The sequence below is a fragment of the Mirounga angustirostris genome, unplaced genomic scaffold, assembly GCF_029215605.1.
Source record: "Mirounga angustirostris isolate CCGP_5_RB_7025 unplaced genomic scaffold, mMirAng1.0.hap1 SCAF_7, whole genome shotgun sequence".
Classification (NCBI taxonomy): domain Eukaryota; kingdom Metazoa; phylum Chordata; class Mammalia; order Carnivora; family Phocidae; genus Mirounga; species Mirounga angustirostris.
Window position 1 is genome coordinate 46,314,575 of NW_026991715.1, and position 19,307 is coordinate 46,333,881.

The 19,307-nt window shown below is 41.3% G+C and overlaps 1 protein-coding gene across 1 annotated transcript in view; it reads right to left on the reverse strand.

Annotated features, from left to right (window-relative positions):
- DEPDC1B (DEP domain containing 1B) overlaps positions 1-19,307 on the reverse strand; it is a 458,815-nt gene that overhangs the window by 334,613 nt on the left and 104,895 nt on the right. The window lies entirely within an intron of this gene.

Sequence of the window (19,307 nt, forward strand, 5' to 3'; positions counted from 1 at the left end):
TTTTGATAGTTTGCTTTTTATTGCCTAAATGGAAGATGTTTTGTCTTTAAAGGCTAGTATTGAGAAAAACTTGGAAATGTGTCAGTGTTGTTCATTGTGTACCAGTTTTTCCTGGATCACAGGGCAGCCTTTTCATTTGGAGATTCAAGTCTTATTTTATTTCCTGAAGCACTTTACTCTTATCTCCAGGCTTCTTCTTAAAGGATACCAATAATGCATACGTTGCATTTCTTTTGCCTTCCATATCTTTCATATTCTCTTTAACCCATTCTAAGTTTGTTCATTTCTAGTTGATTTGTGCTTGCTTTTCTTAATCCTGTTCACCTACCCATCCGTGATGTCAGTGGTGCCTATCTTCCTCTGTGTTTATTCCAGCATGCTTGCATTTCAAGGACGGCTTCATTTCTCTCTTCTGCTTCCTTCCTGAGCTTTCCAAATTGTTTCATTCCCCACCCATCAGGTCCCTATTACTTTCCCCAAGCTCTCAACTGCTCTGCTTTCAATGGTTTCATTAAGTTGTCTTAGCTCGTAGCCTTGTATTTAGTCACCATTTTCAGCATCTTGGTGGTTACTTGTTCTTGTGAGGATCCCCTTCTGCCATATAGATCCCATGTCCCCTACCCTCCTTTTGTCTTATACTATCTTTACATAGAACCTGTGCTGTTTGCCTTGTGTGTTCATCTGCCAATTACATGCATCCTTCCTGGACTTTGGAACTGGTTCACATTGGGAAGGGGGTGAGCAGTTCCAGGCTAGTAGGCATTCTCCAGGGTTTGGGGAGAAACTCGTAATGACAAGGCTGTATATGCAACTTATTTCAGCTTTTACCTCTCTCTCCAGCCAACAAATATGGGCAACTAGAGAGCAGGACATAATTCACCTCTAGTCCACCCGTCTCACCAGGAGACTGACAAAAATGGCATTTCTGCATGTTTTAATTCACCTCTGCTTTTCCCATTTCTTTTTGCGATGAAATAGGGCCGAGGGATCCTGGTTCCCCTCCACCACCACAAACAGCTGCCATTCCTATGATTCCAAAGCCGAGATCATTGGCTTTGCCCCTCAGAGTGCCATCTATGTAAGAAAATGTTTTCCTGCCAACCATGTCTGAGATCTATATCCGCAAACACCGCCACTGGGAGTCTTCTGGCAGCCATATTTGATCTTTACTGTATGGCCAGCTCTCCCCATAGATTATCTTTTGGGGGATCGTCCTCAGTTTTATCAAAGGTGACATTCATATTTCTGTTCTTTTTTCTTTATGGCAAATTCTAAGAAGCAGTGGAAAAATATCTTCAGTATGTCTTTTTAAATAAAAGCCCCAGTATTTACAAAAGGTAAAGTTTCAAGTGAATGCAAAGAGCCACCTTAAAGAGGAGAAATATGCCGGCAGGGGGACCCATATCCTGAGAACTGACCATGGGAGGGGAGGGAACAGTTACTTTGCCAGGGCCCCAGCAGGGGGATGAGAAGAAGCACTGTTCAGACTCTGTATATGCTGGTCCCTCCCTGTGAAACTCATTTCCCCCAACACCCAGTGCTTTGTCATGTCCTACCCTTCAGAGCCCTTGGAGCTCAAAACGTGATCCACGTACCAGCAGCATCAGCAGTAGATGGTTAGACGTGCAGAACCTCAGTCCCTTCCTCAGACCCCAGATTCAGAGTAGGAATCTGCATTCTAACAAGATTCCCAGGCAACTCATAATCACAGTAAGTCTGGGGAGCACTACTAGAGATCTCAGCCCTAGCATCCTTCCCTTCGCTGACCCAATCACCTGAGGCTCCTTTGTTACATAGGCCTACGATATTTCTTTTCTTCTGAGATCTCACTCTGTAATTATACATTTATTAGAATATGTTTTAAAACATATCCGTCTGTATTTCTCCTACTAAACCAGCTCCAGTCCCCATGGCTATCCCACAACCAGTTAACAAATATTTGCTGAAAGACTAAGTGAGTGTGTAGCATCTTATATCTATGTCTCAGAGCATTTTTAGTGTCAGTTGGCACTTGCTCAATCTCCCACCAGAAGCCTCCATGCACCAAACACATCCATGCCCGTTTCCACCTGCAATGCCCTAACTCAGCACTCCAACTTTGAAGGCCCTGCCAGAAGTGAGCGAGGAAACAGAGGAATGAACGGGATCTCGGGAAACTCCAAGAAATGTCATCATTTCATGCACAGCTTCCCAACATCCTATATACTTGTAAATGGCCCAGAGGGATCCTGTTACTGGAGTGTCATTTGGGAAAAATCTAGTCATGATTTCTGTGTAGGAAGGGAAGAGCCTTCGCCGGCACTGGAACACAGAGCCAGCACCACCAGCCCCAGGCCAGAGAGGCTGTGTTGCAGCAGTGAAGACCCAGTGAGAGGTGGGGGACGGGCGCAGGGCTGGGGGACGCCGAGAGGGGCTTCCGCTCCTGCTCTGCGCACACCCAGCTCCAGCAGCGCCATTTTTCCTGTCCGTTGCCCTCCCCAGGGGTAGGTGAAATTGCCGTTCTCAGCTGTAGGGGGCTGTTTTGATGAGGAAGGAACGAAAAGTGAGAGCTGGAAACTAGTTTCCCTACGTGGATAATTAAACCTTTACTAAATATAGTAGGTTTAAAATGAACGTTCACAACACTGAAACAGAACATGCTAATTCTAAAAATACAGACTCCCTCGCTGTGAAAGTCCTCTCAGGAAAAGGGGACACTGAAGCACAACAGTTTCATCCCTCCTGCCCACCACCCACCGCCCAGGGAGCCAATGTGTTCCAAGACCAGGGTTACCACATGGCAGGGGAGGAAATCGGAGCTGTCAGAAGACACTCAGTGAAACTCTCAGGAAACCAATGGGAGAAAGTCAAGGGTGGAGAGGTTCTCTGGCAGAAACGCTCTCTGTGGGATCCTGCCCAGCACCAAATCAAGCCAACCAGCTCTTTTTTTTTATAATCAGTAAATGCAAAACTCAAGGTCATACGGGAAGGAAATGTCATTAGCTTTGAAATTGTAGTCCATGATGCATTTTGTCAGAAAAGACATTCAAATAAGAAAAGCTTTCTTTGAGGAAAGTCAACTTTCTAGGAAGGCACCATCTTGAATGATTAAATCACAAATGACCTTGACTCTCCATGACCTCCAAAGCAATGACACCCAGATCTCAAAGAAGGCAGTTCCCTGGTCATAAAATGCTCCACTGCAATTCCCCTGGTGTAATAATAAATGGTCAACAAAGCTTCAAAGAATTGTCTTCACTTGTTCTCTTTTGAACCCACTCCAACCCTCTGGTTGGAGTTTCTATCATGGGCATCATGTCTCCATGTTGCGGGATCCAGTAGTCAACCCCTTGTCATGCCAGGAGCATGTGACAGGGCTGGCCACGCCCTTCCTGAAAATCTTCACCTTTCACTCATCTGGGTCTCAGCCCTCCATTCCCTCTGGTTCTCCTCTGACCTCAGTAGGGACAACTTAGCTGAGACAAAAAGTTGCATTTTGCTTATATGTGACCTCACCTGCAGTGACCATGCATTCTGTTTTTGAAAAGCTTGTAATTTTTTCACAGCAAAACTGTGTATGTGAATATGACGGAATAATAGCCTTTGTCCTCCCAAGATATTATGTGCATTTTCAGTTCTTCATACAGGCAAGACCTCTTTCCCTCAATTTCCAAAAATAGTAATTAGTCCTGAGATGGTGTTGCTGAAAGATATTCTGTGAAACACTGTCACTGAATTCTTTTTTTTTCCACAGGAAAAAAATATATGGTTCAATTTATAGCTTTTGAACAATGCAAGAAAATCATGGCCACATGAAAGAATCCTCATTCATGCTTCTAAGGCTCTTTAGTTGGTTTAGTTATGCTAGTAACTCCCTCTGTTTCCTGGGACACCCCCCTCTCCCCAGCACCCCACACCTATGCACACACTTGAGAGCAGATAAGCTTCTTCGTCTTCTGGTTGAATTGCCACACAACAAAGACAAGATCCTATAGCTTAGAATCCTTCAAATTCCCCTTTTTGGCTCTTAACTGATTCTTTCTTAGTGGATATGCAAACCTCTGGACTGGAGACAACTAAGCATAAATTATACCTGCGGTTCAGTGTAGTACAAAGGCTACCTGGTACCATATTCATACATGCCCACTCTTGAATTTTAAAAATCCTAGGACGTAGGCCGAAACACCTAAGCCATGTGCCCAAGTTCTAACAGTGGTTAGTGCAGTACCAACCAGAGCAGTGTCTCTCTCCAGCAAGACAGGGGTCTTTCCTGCCTTGCTGCTCGGCTATAAGCTACTTACCCTAGGCTTTACAGAGTTCTAGCCTCCGCCGTGGAATGCACTGCACAGAGCCCTGCACTGTTCCACCCTTGGTCTCTTGGTGTTGGAATGACATTCCTACATAATTCTTAAAAACCATAGTCTCTGATTCACATCTGGTCCATTAGGTCGATCTCTGGTTCTGCCTAGACTTTTATCAAAAGGAATCCATTCATTAACAAAACTTTCAAACAAAAAGTCTCTTGGGCATTTTTAGAAGTTTGTAATTTAAATCTAAATGAGGGGGGAAAAGGTTTGGACATAGTGGCTTTAAGAGCAGCATGGGATGTTGCCTTTATTTTTTCCACTTGAAGATTATCAGGATTGTTTCCTACCATCTTCCTTGGAAAGGCTGATATTCATTAGTTTTTCTAGCACAGAGCTCATTAAAGCTCTTAACCAATATCAGTTGACTCTGGGTTCCAATTACAGACCTCAATTTCTTTAAGAGAGCCCTCAAGATTTCTGATATCACTTTCTTCCTATGGTAATTTTTATTTTTTCTTCAAGTTATGATCTTCTGGTTTCCTCCCGAGTAACAAGTTAGCAAATTCCATGAGCTTCAGTATATCAGCCTCACCTAAGTCTCCAGATATTCATAATAAATAATCTTGCTGATTCCTGGCCTATTCAATTGCTTCTCACATGAAATGCTTTATAATGGGGCACTGACATTGTGGATAAACAGAAATAGGATTTCTATGCATTGCCTTCCAATTCCTTGGGTCTAAACACATCCCTTTCTCCCCCATGAAACATGACTGAAGGTTAATTATTTTGCAATGTTTTTTTGAGGTGGACCTCCCAGCCCCAGCCCCATCCATCATACAGACTTTTTATTAATATCATTAATACTTTATAATTTATAAGTGCTGTGGATTTTTCCTGCTTCCTCAAAGGAAGCTATCACATTTTTTCCCTCATATTCACAGGACCTAGCAGGTAGTACTTACCTGACTAACAGAGTAGTTAGTGAGTCAACATTTGTTGAATTGTTGGCTTTTCCCAACTCTCGACAGAACTTAACTTACTGGTCTGAGAGAGAAACTAAAACGGCCTTGCCTTGGCTACATATGCTAAGTAGAAGGGAGAAGGCAGAAACTACTACTTATGTTTTGTGGGGTTTTTAAAGATTTATTTATTAGAGAGAGAGAGAGAGGAGAGGAAGAGGGAATCCCCAGCAGATTCCCTGCTATACACGGTGCCCAACACAAGGGACAATCTCACAGCCATAACCTGAGCCAAAATCAAGAGTCGGACACTCAACCGACTGAGCCACCCAGGCGCCCTTTTACTACTTACGTTTTTGAAACAAATATATATATATATATTTTTTTTTAAAGATTTTATTTATTTATTTGAGAGAGAGACTGAGAGAGAGAGAGCATGAGAGGGGGGAGGGTCGGGAGGGTCAGAGGGAGAAGCAGACTCCCCGCCGAGCAGGGAGCCCGATGTGGGACTCGATCCCGGGACTCCAGGATCATGACCTGAGCCGAAGGCAGTCGCTTAACCAACTGAGCCACCCAGGCGCCCATGAAACAAATATATTGACTATCGATTTGTTCCACAGCCCCCAGGTCCATGAAGTGTCATGCTCCTTTAGTTCCCCAATCTAATTCTAACTAGCCTTGGCCCACTAGAGTTGACAGGAAATCCAATCTCAGTCATTTTCAGGCCACCATATGTCCCATCCACCAATATAGGAAAGCTGGAGCTTCCGTAACCCATTTGGAGAAGGGCCTTGGCTCTGATCCTCCGTCTTGGTCACAGAACCTTGAAGTGTAATGGCGAACCCAGTGGCTCACACCATGGTGGGCATCCCTGTCATTCACAGGATCCACCCCACCACTGGAGTCTGCCCTGCCTCCGAAAGTCCCAGTGTCTCTTCAGCAGGCACCACACACGGGGGCTCAGCACTGCTACATCCTCTGTGGTTCGACCTCAAGCCTTCAACTTTCCAGTGTTCCCTCAACATTAGTCCCGGGCAACAGCTCCAGGAGCACAGGGCTATGCAACAACAGTCAATTCATTCTCTCCCAGAGAAGGGGCAACTCAGACTTCCACATAAGACCCTCTAGTGACCCTCAACCAGCAGGGATGGAGGATAAAGACAGAGGGGAAAAAAACAGAAAACTTATTTTCACCCTCATTTCATGCCACCACAAATAAGTTATTTCTACTGCTTATCACATCTATAGTTAAAGATTTGATAAATACAACTAAGAAATTATTCCAAAGAGAAGGCAGGAAGGTTTTTTTTTTTTTTTAAAGATTTTATTTATTTATTTGACAGAGACACAGCGAGAGAGGGAACACAAGCAGGGGGAGTGGGAGAGGGAGAAGCAGGCTTCTTGCCGAGCAGGGAGCCCAATGCGGGGCTCGATCCCACGACCCCGGGATCATGACCTGAGCCGAAGGAGATGCTTAACGACTGAACCACCCAGGTGCTCCCAGGTTTTTTTTTTTCTTTTTGAAGAAGTGGGGGCAAGTGACAATGGAGACGTAGGACTAGGAAAAACTATTTCAGAGGTATGAAGGGCTGCTCTGCTTCTCCCATTGTGTAATTCTCAACGTAACAATCTACCACCTTTCTTTTCATGGAAAAAGGCCATATCCACAATAAGTTCACTTCACTTCCTCCTGTTTGAGCATTTCTTCCATTCTTGACCCGTCCTCCAACTCCACAGGCAGTAATCAAACCAGACCAATTGGGAGAAACTAAAACAATTGTGCAGATTCTGAAACTTGCATGACATTTCAGTTTTTTCAAATACATTACTTGAAAAGTTAGACTTGAAAGGAAATTGTGGTTGTTTCAAAAAGTCTTTCACCTTTGTGTGGAAATTATTTAATCTGACAATTGCTCAGTTGTCATCTCTACATGATCATAACTCATTTGTAATCTACAAGTTTATAAAACTCAGGAATTCTTTTTAGTATAACTTACATAAAGGACTTTCTTAACCTCCAAAATTTAATGGGTGTTTTATATTGTGTTTACTTTTTCCCATGGGAGCCGAGAAAGAAATCTAGCATGTCTGACACTTTTCAGAGATGTACTTGTTCTGTATTCTGAATCCAATTCAAATGTTGAAAGTTCAAGAGAAAGTGCTTAAAAGGAAATAGTTTCAATGTATATTTATGCCACAATGACATTTGTAACAGGGGGATGTAATATATTACGTAATCTATAATTTATAATTGCTAGAATTTAAGTACTTTGAGAACTTTCAAATGGGATCTATCAATACTTATGAAAAGGTAGAAAAAGAGTTATGAGATACTATATAATTTTATTTTTTTACTATACTCCCCCTTTACAAGCAGAATGCAATTTTTTGTCCACTCTCTTAGAGAAGGGGTAAACTGAGGCAGAATGCAGACAAGGCCTATGACATTTCCTGGCATTGATTTCTGAGGGGATGTGCGAGAACTAAACACTTAAGGCTAGGAAAACAAACTGAGGTCTTTACAAAGTGTCTGAGACAAATCAAAAAGGAAAAGAATTTCCCACCCCAGCCTACCATCACCCCAGAAGACAAAAAAGGCTTCTCTAAATCAAAAGAGAGTAGAGCCTGGGGGCAAGGGTGTCCTAAGAAAAAGAACCCCCAGGAAGACAGTGGCTACAGCCAGTCTCGGTGCAGGGATTCTGGACCCTTAGCACTTCAGAGAAGCAGGAAACTGTTTCTGCTTCAGCCCCCCAAAGTACGGCATGGCCAGAATAAGACAAGCCATGCACACAGGAACCTGGGGTGACCCAGCAGCAACCCATGAGGCCAAGGACCCAGGATCCAAGACTAGGACCACTTGGGGAGACAGTCCTTCCCAAACAACTGCGTAGGACGACATGAATCATCTTCAATATCCCCTAGAATCTGGACTTCAAATGTGAAATGAGAGAAATGTGGACCCAGGCCTGACTGCCATTGTTTCCACAACACAAATAGAATGGGGACTGATACAAGAAATGCTGATGGATGATAGGGAGAACACCGGTATTTGTGGACTGAGACTTATACCCACTCTTAAGGAAATATTTAATCTTCATAATATGTTTTCCAACTAAGCAGAGAGACATTTATAGTCTTTATTTCATTGACCTTATCTACTTTTATTGCATTATGAAACCGGTGCATTGTGAGGAAACCTCAAATCTACAAATGTTACCCACTCACAATGCTCACTACTTGAAGGTCAGGAGGAAAAGTTTATGATTTTGCAGAGAAAAAAACACAAAGATATAAACAGCAAAACAGAGCAGGTTAATGATAGGACTGAATGTAGTTCTATTTTATTTTTCATGGATTCTGTGGTCCTCAGGAAATTTCATAACATGAGACATCCTAATCGCCAAAATAACTATTATTTAACTAACTATATGGCATCAAAAAGTCCAGAGACATTTGCTTTCTCTTGGTTATTTAGAAAGAGTGAAGCCCTAAAATATGGAAAGATGGCATTTGGTTATACTGAAATGAAAGTGAATCCTAAAAGGCCAAGCCACCCCAAGTCTTCTCTGTCCATGGAAGTAGCTTGCCCTCTTTTGTCTGAGGACATCAGCTTCTCTTTGCTTGAAAAGCCTATGATAACATCACCTGGGGAAGATGACTTGTGAGGGGATGCTCATCCTCCTGAAGACCCACCAAAACTCCAACTACCTCTTGTAGACATTCTACTCACCACTAGGGCTAATTCTCAGCCTGTTCCAGGGAGTCAGTCACACAGCATAATACAGAAGGAAAGAGCTCACTCTCCAGAAGAACTACAAGATTTTGCTAAATTATTGGCATACACCTGGGAAGTCTATGTGGGAGTAGATTCTAAGGGTGTTAGAATATGGAGGATGAAACACAACATTAGATTGGGCCACATTCATTGATATGGGTGTATTTACTAGAGATTCTGAACTTAATGTGTTAGCCTATGCAGCTAGAAGTGGCTCTAACAATTTATGTGGCTGGTTGGCTGAAACTTGGTCCCAACAGTGGTCTACATTTAATGAGATTAAAATGTCAGGGAACACAAAAGCATAGGGAGATAGTAATGTTAAAGATGATCTATTATTTATGACCTTCACAGTCCCAATTATATTCCCCAAGGTTCAGAATATATTCCCTTCATTAAGCATTGATAAATATATAATTGGGTGGAGCACCTGTATCCTTGAAAAGGATCACTCACTTTGCAGACCAAGTATGACCATGAAGGGAGTTTCATTGATAGGAGACCCCTGATTTCAGTGGGATGACAGGATTCCAGAGGAACAGAAGCCATAAGGCAGCAATTGACCACCAAAGACCACAGGGACACATTCACCATAAAGGGCACAAGGGATGCAATGGTGATCTGAAAATAGGATTTAATAAGAAAAAACTCTAGGTCTGGTGGCCAAAGGCCTTGCTTGAGTTTCAACAAAGAAAAGGAAAAGGTATGGGCATAGACTTCTCAGAATGGGCCCAGCATGAAGAAATTTGTATTGCTTGTCAATTCTTACCCAAGGGCATCCACTACAGAAATTCTTTAAAATTTCACTGGCTGACATCAGTCCTACTCTTTCCCCAGCTATTTCAGAGTTACTCAAAGACCCCATGAGCTTAGGGGCCAATGTGTCAGGGATAGAGGCTCTAAAAAGACTCAACAACACAGATCTCTCCTTGCTAATGTCGACCTGGCTACCAATATTGCCAATTTTCTAATCATCCAACAGCAGGGATCAACCCTGCACCCCTGATGTGGTACTATTTACCCAGGGAACCAGTCAGCCACCTGGTAGCAGTTTACCTTGGACCTCTTCCATTATCGAGGGGATGGAGAGTTGTCTTCACTATACTAAACATACACACTGGATACGGATTAGTCTTCCTATCCATAGCACCTCTGTCAGAACCACCATTCATGAACCACCATCATGGTATTCCACACAACACTGCTTCTGATTTTATAGCAAATGAAGTACAGCAATAGACTTAAGCCCAAGTAATTATATGTGATTTTCATCACATATACCATCACCCAGAAGCAACTGGACCAACTGAAATGTTGAACAGCTTGCTGACAACTCAGTTATAGCTCCAATCGGGAGACAATACTCTGAAAGAATGCAGTATATGCTTTCACTCTGAGACTTTATGTGGTGCTATCTTCCCCAGAGACAGCATACATTGATCTGGGAATCAAAGGGTGGAAATAAAAGTGGCTCTTCTCACTATACACATAACAATCATTTTGCAGAATTTTTGCTTCCTTCCCCAGCAACTTGAGCACTGCTGATTTGGAAGTCTAAGTTCTCAAGGAGGCAATGCTTCCACCAAGGGACATAAGAATGGGTCCACTGAGCTGTAGGGTAAGAAGGCCACTTTGGACTCCTTATGCCACTCAATCAAGGGGGAGGGGGCAGTAATTCTACTGGCTGGAATGATTCTGTTTACCAAAGGGAAACTGGGGTACTACTAAACAGTGGAAGCAAGGAGGACTACATCTGGGATGCAAAAGTTCCTCCATTAAACTTCACAGCAAGAGTGAAGGTTAATGGAAAAGTGTAGGAATCTATTTTTTTTTTAAAGGCAGTATTACCGAGAACTCAGACTCTTAGAAATGAAGGTTTGGGTCACTCCACCAGGTAGACAAGCCTGATCTTCTAAAGGCAATGAGAACACGGAACAGGCAGTAAAAAAAGGCAGCCAGAGGTATGACCGACAGCCTCTTAGTCAATTACAGAAATGAGAACTGCATGGTTTCTCTTTTCTCTTTGTATGCTATGTGTGTGAGCATGTTCATGTATATTAACCATTTTCTTTTTCTTCCCTTTTCCCTTCACTATTTGATCTGTAAGCCGTTTAATTTAGCCTTTAGGTAAGAGAACACCCAATGGGACTGTGACTGATTTTGGAAAATAAGGAATATAGCCAAGGACATAAATAACTGTTGAAATTGCATGTCTCCTCATTCAGGGGAAGGGATAAGAACTTCTGCACATCTCTGAAAAAAAGAGTTGGTTCTGTGATGTACAAAAGTTCCAATGTGTATAAAAGGATGCATGCAGAAGCTAAGTAGCCAAAAGAGTTTACTGCCAGTTGCTGATTTATTGCTTCTCAACTCCAAATCCACACTTTGCCCTACTCTGGACTCTGGAAACACCTCTCCCTGGCCAGCTAGTGCCACGTTAAGTTTTGTTGGTAGAATGCAGGACAGAAACAGCAAGGTAGAGCAGAAGGAACACCCCTGCATTCTTTCTGGGTCTTCTGCCGCCGATTTTGTGTGGGAGATGCCATGGCACCCACCATGCAGGGAGTTTCACCAGCTCCCAAGGAGGGCTGCCAACTGAGTGTCACTGTCATCCCAGTAGACGCCTTGTTTGCCAACAGTAGGTAGAAGACCCAGTTTGCCAAACCATAGTAGGCACTCCCCCACTCATGGCCCTGGACCAGTGGCACCCCAGAAATACTGCTGGCCTCTGACACTTCAAGGAACTTCGCCATCCTGCAGGCCCCACACGGCCTAGCCCTCTCCAACAAGATCTGTATCTCAGCCTTGGAGTGAGGGTGAGTGACCCACTTCCAAATCTATTCCTTCTTTGAGTATCATCTCTCAGCTCTAGATGGAGTAGCTACATTGGCTATATTATGTGGTAGTTAACTACTTCCTACATTTGCTATTCCTATGTTCTTTCATCTACTCCTTCTGTACTTAAACATGATTTTCTAATTAATCATTCTTTGTATTAAATTTTCCCTGTTCAAAGAGCTGGGTGTGATTTTGTCCACTCTCTGAACAATGACTAATATGGTCCGCTTCAGGAAAGAATCCCCTTCAAAAAAGTTCTAATTTTTTCCACAAATGAATCAATATCATGGAAACATTACAGCACTTTAAACAGGATGTTCCATGTAGGAGAGGTTCAATATTTTAAAATTTTTGACAGTTCAAATTTTTAACTTTGCCTTTTACGAGACGCTAGTGCAACTCCAAGTAGTACAGTCAGTCTGGAAAACAGCGTGACAGTTCCTTAAAATGTTCAACATCCAGTTACCATATAATCCAAGAACTCTACTTCGAGGTCACATACCCAAGAGATCTCAAAGCTACACCACACAACTTGCTCACGAATGTTCATAGCAGCATTATTCATAATAGCCAAAAAGTAGAAACCATCCAAATATCCATCAACTGATGAATAAATAAAATGTGCTATAAGTATACAATGGAATATTATTTAGCCATAAAACGGAATGACATATTTACACGTGCTTCAATATGGATGCCCCTTGCAAGTTTTATGCTAACTGAAAGAAATCAGAGCCAGCCATCAGAGACCACATATTGCCACATATTGCAGGATTCCGTTCGTATGAAATGTCTGGGGCAGACACATCTATACAGACAGTTCATTAGCGGTTGCCTGGGGCTGGGGGAAGAGGGGTGAGCAGCAACGGGAATGACTGCTAATGCATATGGGATTTCTTTTGGAGCTAATGGTAAATTATGGTAAAAATGGTAAAAAAAAAAATGGTAATCTAAAATTAGATTGTGGTAATCTTTACACAATCCTGAAAAATATCCTAAAAACTGTGAACCGTACACTTCAAATAAATATAAATGTATGTAAGTTATGTCTTAATAAAACGGTTTTGAAAACTTGCCTTTTAAGAGTGGCTTTAGTTCTTCTGACAGTATAGCTCATGAAATGTATCCAAGGAAAGCTAAAATAAAACCAGAAATTAAATCCAATAAATCACAAAATCTTTCATGAATTTTTTTCAATGTCTTGGTTTCATCTGATTTGCTTTTAATAAAAATTGTTTTAAAAAACACCTGAGAGGAGAATGGATGACTTTTCTCAGATGTTTTAGAATAGGCTGTTTCATCTGATTGCCTGAAGGGTGTGTTTTAATGATTCTAAACCAATGTTAAAGATCAGGTTCACAATAGCCAAACTGTGGAGAGAGCCAAGATGCCCTTCAACAGATGAATGGATAAAGAACATGTGGTCCATATATACAATGGAATATTACTCAGCCATCAGAAAGGATGAATACCCAACTTTTACATCAACATGGATGGGACTGGAGGACATCATGCTAAGTGAAAGAAGTCAAGCAGAGAAAGTCAATTATCATATGGTTTCACTTATTTGTGGAACATAATATCATGGAGGACATTAGGAGAAGAAAGGGAAAAATGAAGGGGGGGAAATGGAGGGAGAGATGAACCATGAGAGTTTATGGACTCTGAGAAACAAACAGGGTTTTAGAGGGGAGGAGGGAGGATTGGTTAGCCTGGTGATGGGTATTAAGGAGGGCACGTACTGCATGGAGCACTGGGTGTTATACGAAAACAATGGATCGTGGATCACCACATCAAAAACCAATGATGTATTGTATGGTGACTAACATAACATAATAAAATTAAATTAAAAAAAAAAATCAGCTCTTAAGAGATACTAAGAAGGAAAGTGTGACTGGAAAATGCCCAGGGTGTCCTTCTGGTTCCAGCTCTGCCAAGAGAGACTAGAGCTTTGGAAGTCACCCTCACCACCCTGCTGCTGAGGATGTCGAGAGAGATGGTCTCTAAAGATCTCTGTGTCCCTAACATTCTGGGAGTCTGGGACTCTGTTCCGCAGACGCTAATATTCTTGGATCGGTGACAGGAGGCAAAGGTCAATGTGGGTGAGAAGTAAGCAAATTTTGCAAATGGAAGTAAACTTATGTTGAATGCTGAAGTGTGATGGCCTAGACAAGCATCAAATATGCCTCGGGCCGTAGTCCCTCGGGGGTCACCAAGGCTGCTCTTTACAGATCCAGACAGCCAGCAAGGAGAGGCTAGATGCGAGTCAGCAAGTAAATGGACTCTTCAGAACGCAGACCTTTGACGGAGGTTACAAAATTATTTATCACACTTACTTGCTGTATTTGTTGCCCTTTTCTCTGAGTAGCTAATTCCTTTTTTTTTTTTTTAATATAAGCTTCTGTAGTTATTCCTGGTTTAAAAAAAAAAAAGGACAATTTTGAAATAATTAAATCCTTTATAGTTTTCTTTCATATTACTCATCTATTCTTTCTCTCCCTGGGGATCTTGCAAAGCAATGCACTGCAGGAAAAGTACAGGAAAATGCAATTCCTTTCTCTTTCTCCTATTTCTTTTTTGTGTGCAATAAAAGAGTCCCCATAAGAGCTTTCCATCTTAACTCCAAATGTACAAGCTAAATCTAATTCTAATTGCTACTTATATTAGCTAATCTCACATTTAAATCATGTGGATGACATTTTATCAAGGCCTTGAAAATTGCTTAAGCAATTTCTGTTTACTTCAATGAATTGTAAGCTAGCAGTTGCTCAAGGACTTTTAAATTTTAATTTTATTCTCTCAAATTTCACCTCATTTATTTTCCCACGTATGCACAACGGTCATATGCTCACTGAATGAAAATCTTCTACCCACAAAAAGGGAACTAGACAACTTTTAGTGGATATAAAATATAAAAATGATGAAATTATAAAATACAGGGATGCCTGGGTGGCTCAGTCAGTTAAGTGTCCAACTCTTGATTTCGGCTCAGGTCATGACCTCAGGATAGTGAGATCGAGCCCTGAGTCAGGCTCTGTGCTCAGTGCGGAGTCTGCTTAACCCTCCCTCTGCTTCTCCGCCTGCTTGGGTGCGTACTCTCTCTCTCTAAAATAAATACATAAAATCTTAAAAAGAAATTACATGAATGTGTATATAATATCCAGTATTAGCATACTTTTATATGTAGAATATAGGTAGAATTTGTATGTACAGTGTAAAAGTATATAGAGAATACAAGGGTATACATAGAATATTTGGTACAGATATAGATTAATTCCATGAGATAGAGATATACAATTAAATACAAAGTAAATACTTTTCTTAAGAAAATAGAACAAAGTACAAACTTGTAAGAGGTGATAAAGATCACAAGTGTTCTAAAATCTGGGAAAAAAAATATTCTTATTAGCTGCCTGACACATTTCTAGAGTACTTTTATTCCTACAGTTTTAGGTGAATACTCGCTGGGTGCCCTGTCATATGACAACAGTTTTGTTTGTTTTACAAAATATTTCATTAAGATCCATCTCTTTCGTCCATTGTATGTTCTGTCTGGTTCTCTGTCAGTACGATAGGGTCATGATTCTGGAAAGAAGTCATTAAACATTGTTGAATGAAATATTGCTTATCCTAGCAAGTCCTAACAAAAAAGGGCAGTATTTATCAAAGTCAATGACCTGGTCATAATGTAGCTACTGTTGACCTTCATGCCTTTCTGTTGACTGTACAAAGCGAGTTTTTCTATCCAGTCATATTCATTTTCCTTCTGCTTTTTCACTTCCTGCTTGAGAAGGTTCCAGTTCTCATAAACATCTGTATGTCTTGTATTCATTTTTGTTAACTATAATTCTTGGTATCTTGTTTCTTGGCCCTATCTTCATGACTCTGAGCATTAGAGCTTTTAGTTTATACTGTGACATAGTAAGTTTTTATTCTGAAGCTTCTGCTCCCTTCTTTTGTCCAATTTTTGGTTTTTGGCTTCCTCTAGGGATACTTCTTTCAGTCAATATTGAAGTAAGCTCTTTAATAACTTAAATAATGCAATATGTATCTTATATGACTTATACAACGTAATTCATCTGAAATGGAAACATAGTAAGAACAGGAGTTGGCAAACTCTTTAATTGGTAAAGAGTCAGAGAGTAGGATTTGGTCCCCAGGCCAGAGTTAGCCAGCCCTTACCCAGGAAGCAATTCAAATCCATTTTTATAGTGCTGCTATATTCTCCTGACCTACGCAATTACTCCCACTACTTAATCTGCTCTCACAACTCTTAGGTTGCATATTAGGGGTTATTAGGAGTCTGGTCCCTTGAACATTTCTTTCTTCTCTTTTACTGCATTGTTGGCCATCGGTGTGCTATTTCCTCTGGAATCACTGGATTTGGGCAGCAGAGGGGACATGTGAAACACTAAAATAATCCAATACACTAGGAAACTCAAAACATGTGAGTTCACATACACGCTATTTGCAGTATGGCCACAGGTTTGGATCTCACACAGAAACTCGGATAAATTCTATTTTGCACATTTCCTATCAAAAGAGAAAAAAACACGTGGTGCCCTGGAAACTAATAGGAGACAAATAATTGTTGAGAGGAGACAGTTTTCACTTTGACTAGAAATTAATGAAAATAATTTTACCAGTCTGGAAATTGGAATCGTTTTCCAAGACTGACTTCTGGTTCTCTACATTTTAAACCTTGCTACTGGGCATACATATGTCTTGCACTACATGTGATACATTTATATCATGATAAAAATTCTAATTCCATCCTTGCCCATTAATATGCTGTGTGGATGGACCCAGTGGGCATCAGCTGTATCAATGGAAGCCATTCCAACACAGGGTAGCTAGCAATAAGTTAGCTCACCATACATATTAGTTTCATTTGCTGGTGTTACAAATTACCGCACAGTTAGAAACTTAAAACAACACATATTTATTCTCTTACAGTGCTAGAGATGTGAGATGTGAGGTCAATGTCACTGGGCCAAAATCAAGGTGTCAGCAGGGCCACACTCTCTCCAGAGGCTATAGGGGAGAATCTGTTTCCTGACCTTTTCCAGCATTCCGTGATTTGGCAGACCTTTCCTCTGACCAGAGTCAGCCATGGAGCATCTTGCTTCAGGGATCGTTTTGCCTCATGCGTCAAATCCCCCTCTGTCTCCTGCTGATAAGAACCCCTGTGATTTCGTTTAAGGCCTACCCAGATAATCCAGGATAATCTTCCCACCTCAGGATGCCTAATTTAATCATATCTGCAGTTTCCTTCGCCATGTAAGGTAACATTCATAGGTTACATCATTGGGGGTTATTATACAACCTATCCCATTATCTAAGCTGTATATATAGCATGTCTCACAAATAACCCAAATTATATGTATATGTATACCTAGTTCAATCTCCCATCAGCTTGATTCCAAAAATGCCAGTGGCCACATTACTACCATAATCTGAAGGACAATATGACCTAGAAGTCAGATTAGAAAGGAACTCAAAATAGGACTATGTGAATGTGAGTGAAATCCTCTGACCAAAGCTTCAGTAGTTTCAAGTAAACCCTTCTCTAACCCATTATTTACCTCTTTGAGGGATTTTTTTGGGCTGTTTGCCCTCTTGGTAGTAAATGAGAAAGACTGCATTTGTCATCAAAGGCATCTCTATGGACATTTTCCAGTACTACCTTATTTATTTTTGTTTGTTTCATTTTTTAAAGTTGAGATGAGTCACATAATCTGAAATCAACCATTTTAATATGTACAACTGAGTCACTTTTAGGACATTCACAGCATTATGCCAACATCATCTCTATCTAGTTCCAAAACATTTTCATCCCCCCTAAAGAAAATTCCATATTCATTAAGGAGGTACTCCGAATTCTCCCTCTTAGCCCCTGGCAACTACTCATCTGTTTTTTGTCTCTCCAAATTGACCTATTCTGGATATTCCGTTTAAATGCAATCATATAGTATGTGAACTTTTATGTTTGGCTTCTTTCACCAAGCATAATGTTTTCAAAGTGCATCCATGTTGTAGCATTTATCGGTACTTCTTTCCTTGTTATGGCTGAGTAATATTCCATTGTACGGAAATACCACATTTTGTTTTCCTATTCATCAAACATTTGAGTTGTTTCCACCATTAGGCTACTGTGAATAATACTGTTATTAACACTTATAAGGGTTCTGTACCCAATTGCACTGTGGGCAGGTTTTTTTTTTTTTTTCCCCTCCGTATCACCAAGCACGGCTCCAAGACCAGCTGTGTCCTTCCAATTTAACTCATTTCCAACACGATCTACCCTGCAGAATCTTCAGATTTCACAGGCTAATGGCTCAGTCCTCCCAGATGCCCCCCCATGCCCCACTTCAGATACCAACGGTACACATCCAGGTTACCACCTCTGCCTTAGACCAACTGCCTTCAGATTCCATGTTTCCATGACCACCCTCTTGGGTTCAATTAATTTGCTAGAGTGGCTCACAGAAGTCACAGAAAAATTTTACTCATTAGGATTTAACTCAGGAACAGCCATATAGAAAAGATGCAGAGGAACAAGGCATGGAGAAAAGACCCAGAGCTCCCATACCTTCTCCACACATGCCACTCTCCCCAGATTTCCACCTGTTCACCAACCTGGAAACTCTCTGAACCTTCTCCTTTGGGGTTTCCAACTAAGCTTCCTTATATAACCTGGTTGATTAAATTAGTGGCCAGTGGAGACTGATTTCATCTCCAGCCCCTTTCTCCTCACCAGAGGTCAGGAGGGTGGGACTGTAATTTCTGATCCTCTCATCACAGGGTTGGTTTCCTGACAAGCAGCCCCTCATCCTTGGGTGCTTTCCAAAAGTCACCTCATTAACGCAACAGAAAACACCTTCATCTTTCTTTTCATGTAGGAAAATTCCAAAGATTTTAGGAGCTCTGTGCCGCAAACAGGAGGAAGACTAAATATCATAAATCAAAATATCATATTCGTGTACAAGTTTCTGTTGGAACATCTATTTTCAATTTGTTTGGGTATGTAACTAGAAAAAGAATTTCTGGTTCTTATGGTAATTTTATGTTTAACTTTTGGAGAAACCCCCAAGGGTATTTGCAATTTAAGCATTGTCTCTAAGTGTGGAATAAAAATCAATTTCTCTCTTTTTTTTTTATTCTTATGTTAATCCCCATACATTACATCATTAGTTTTAGATGTAGTGTTCCATGATTGTTTGTGCATAACACCCAGTGCTCCATGCAGAATGTGCCCTCCTCAATACCCACCACCAGGCTAACCCATCCTCCCACCCCCCTCCCCTCTAGAACCCTCAGTTTGTTTTTCAGAGTCCATCGTCTCTCATGATTCGTCCACCCCTCCGATTTCCCCCGCTTCATTCTTCCCCTCCCGCTACCTTCTTCTTCTTCTTTTTTTTTTCTTAACATATATTGCATTATTTG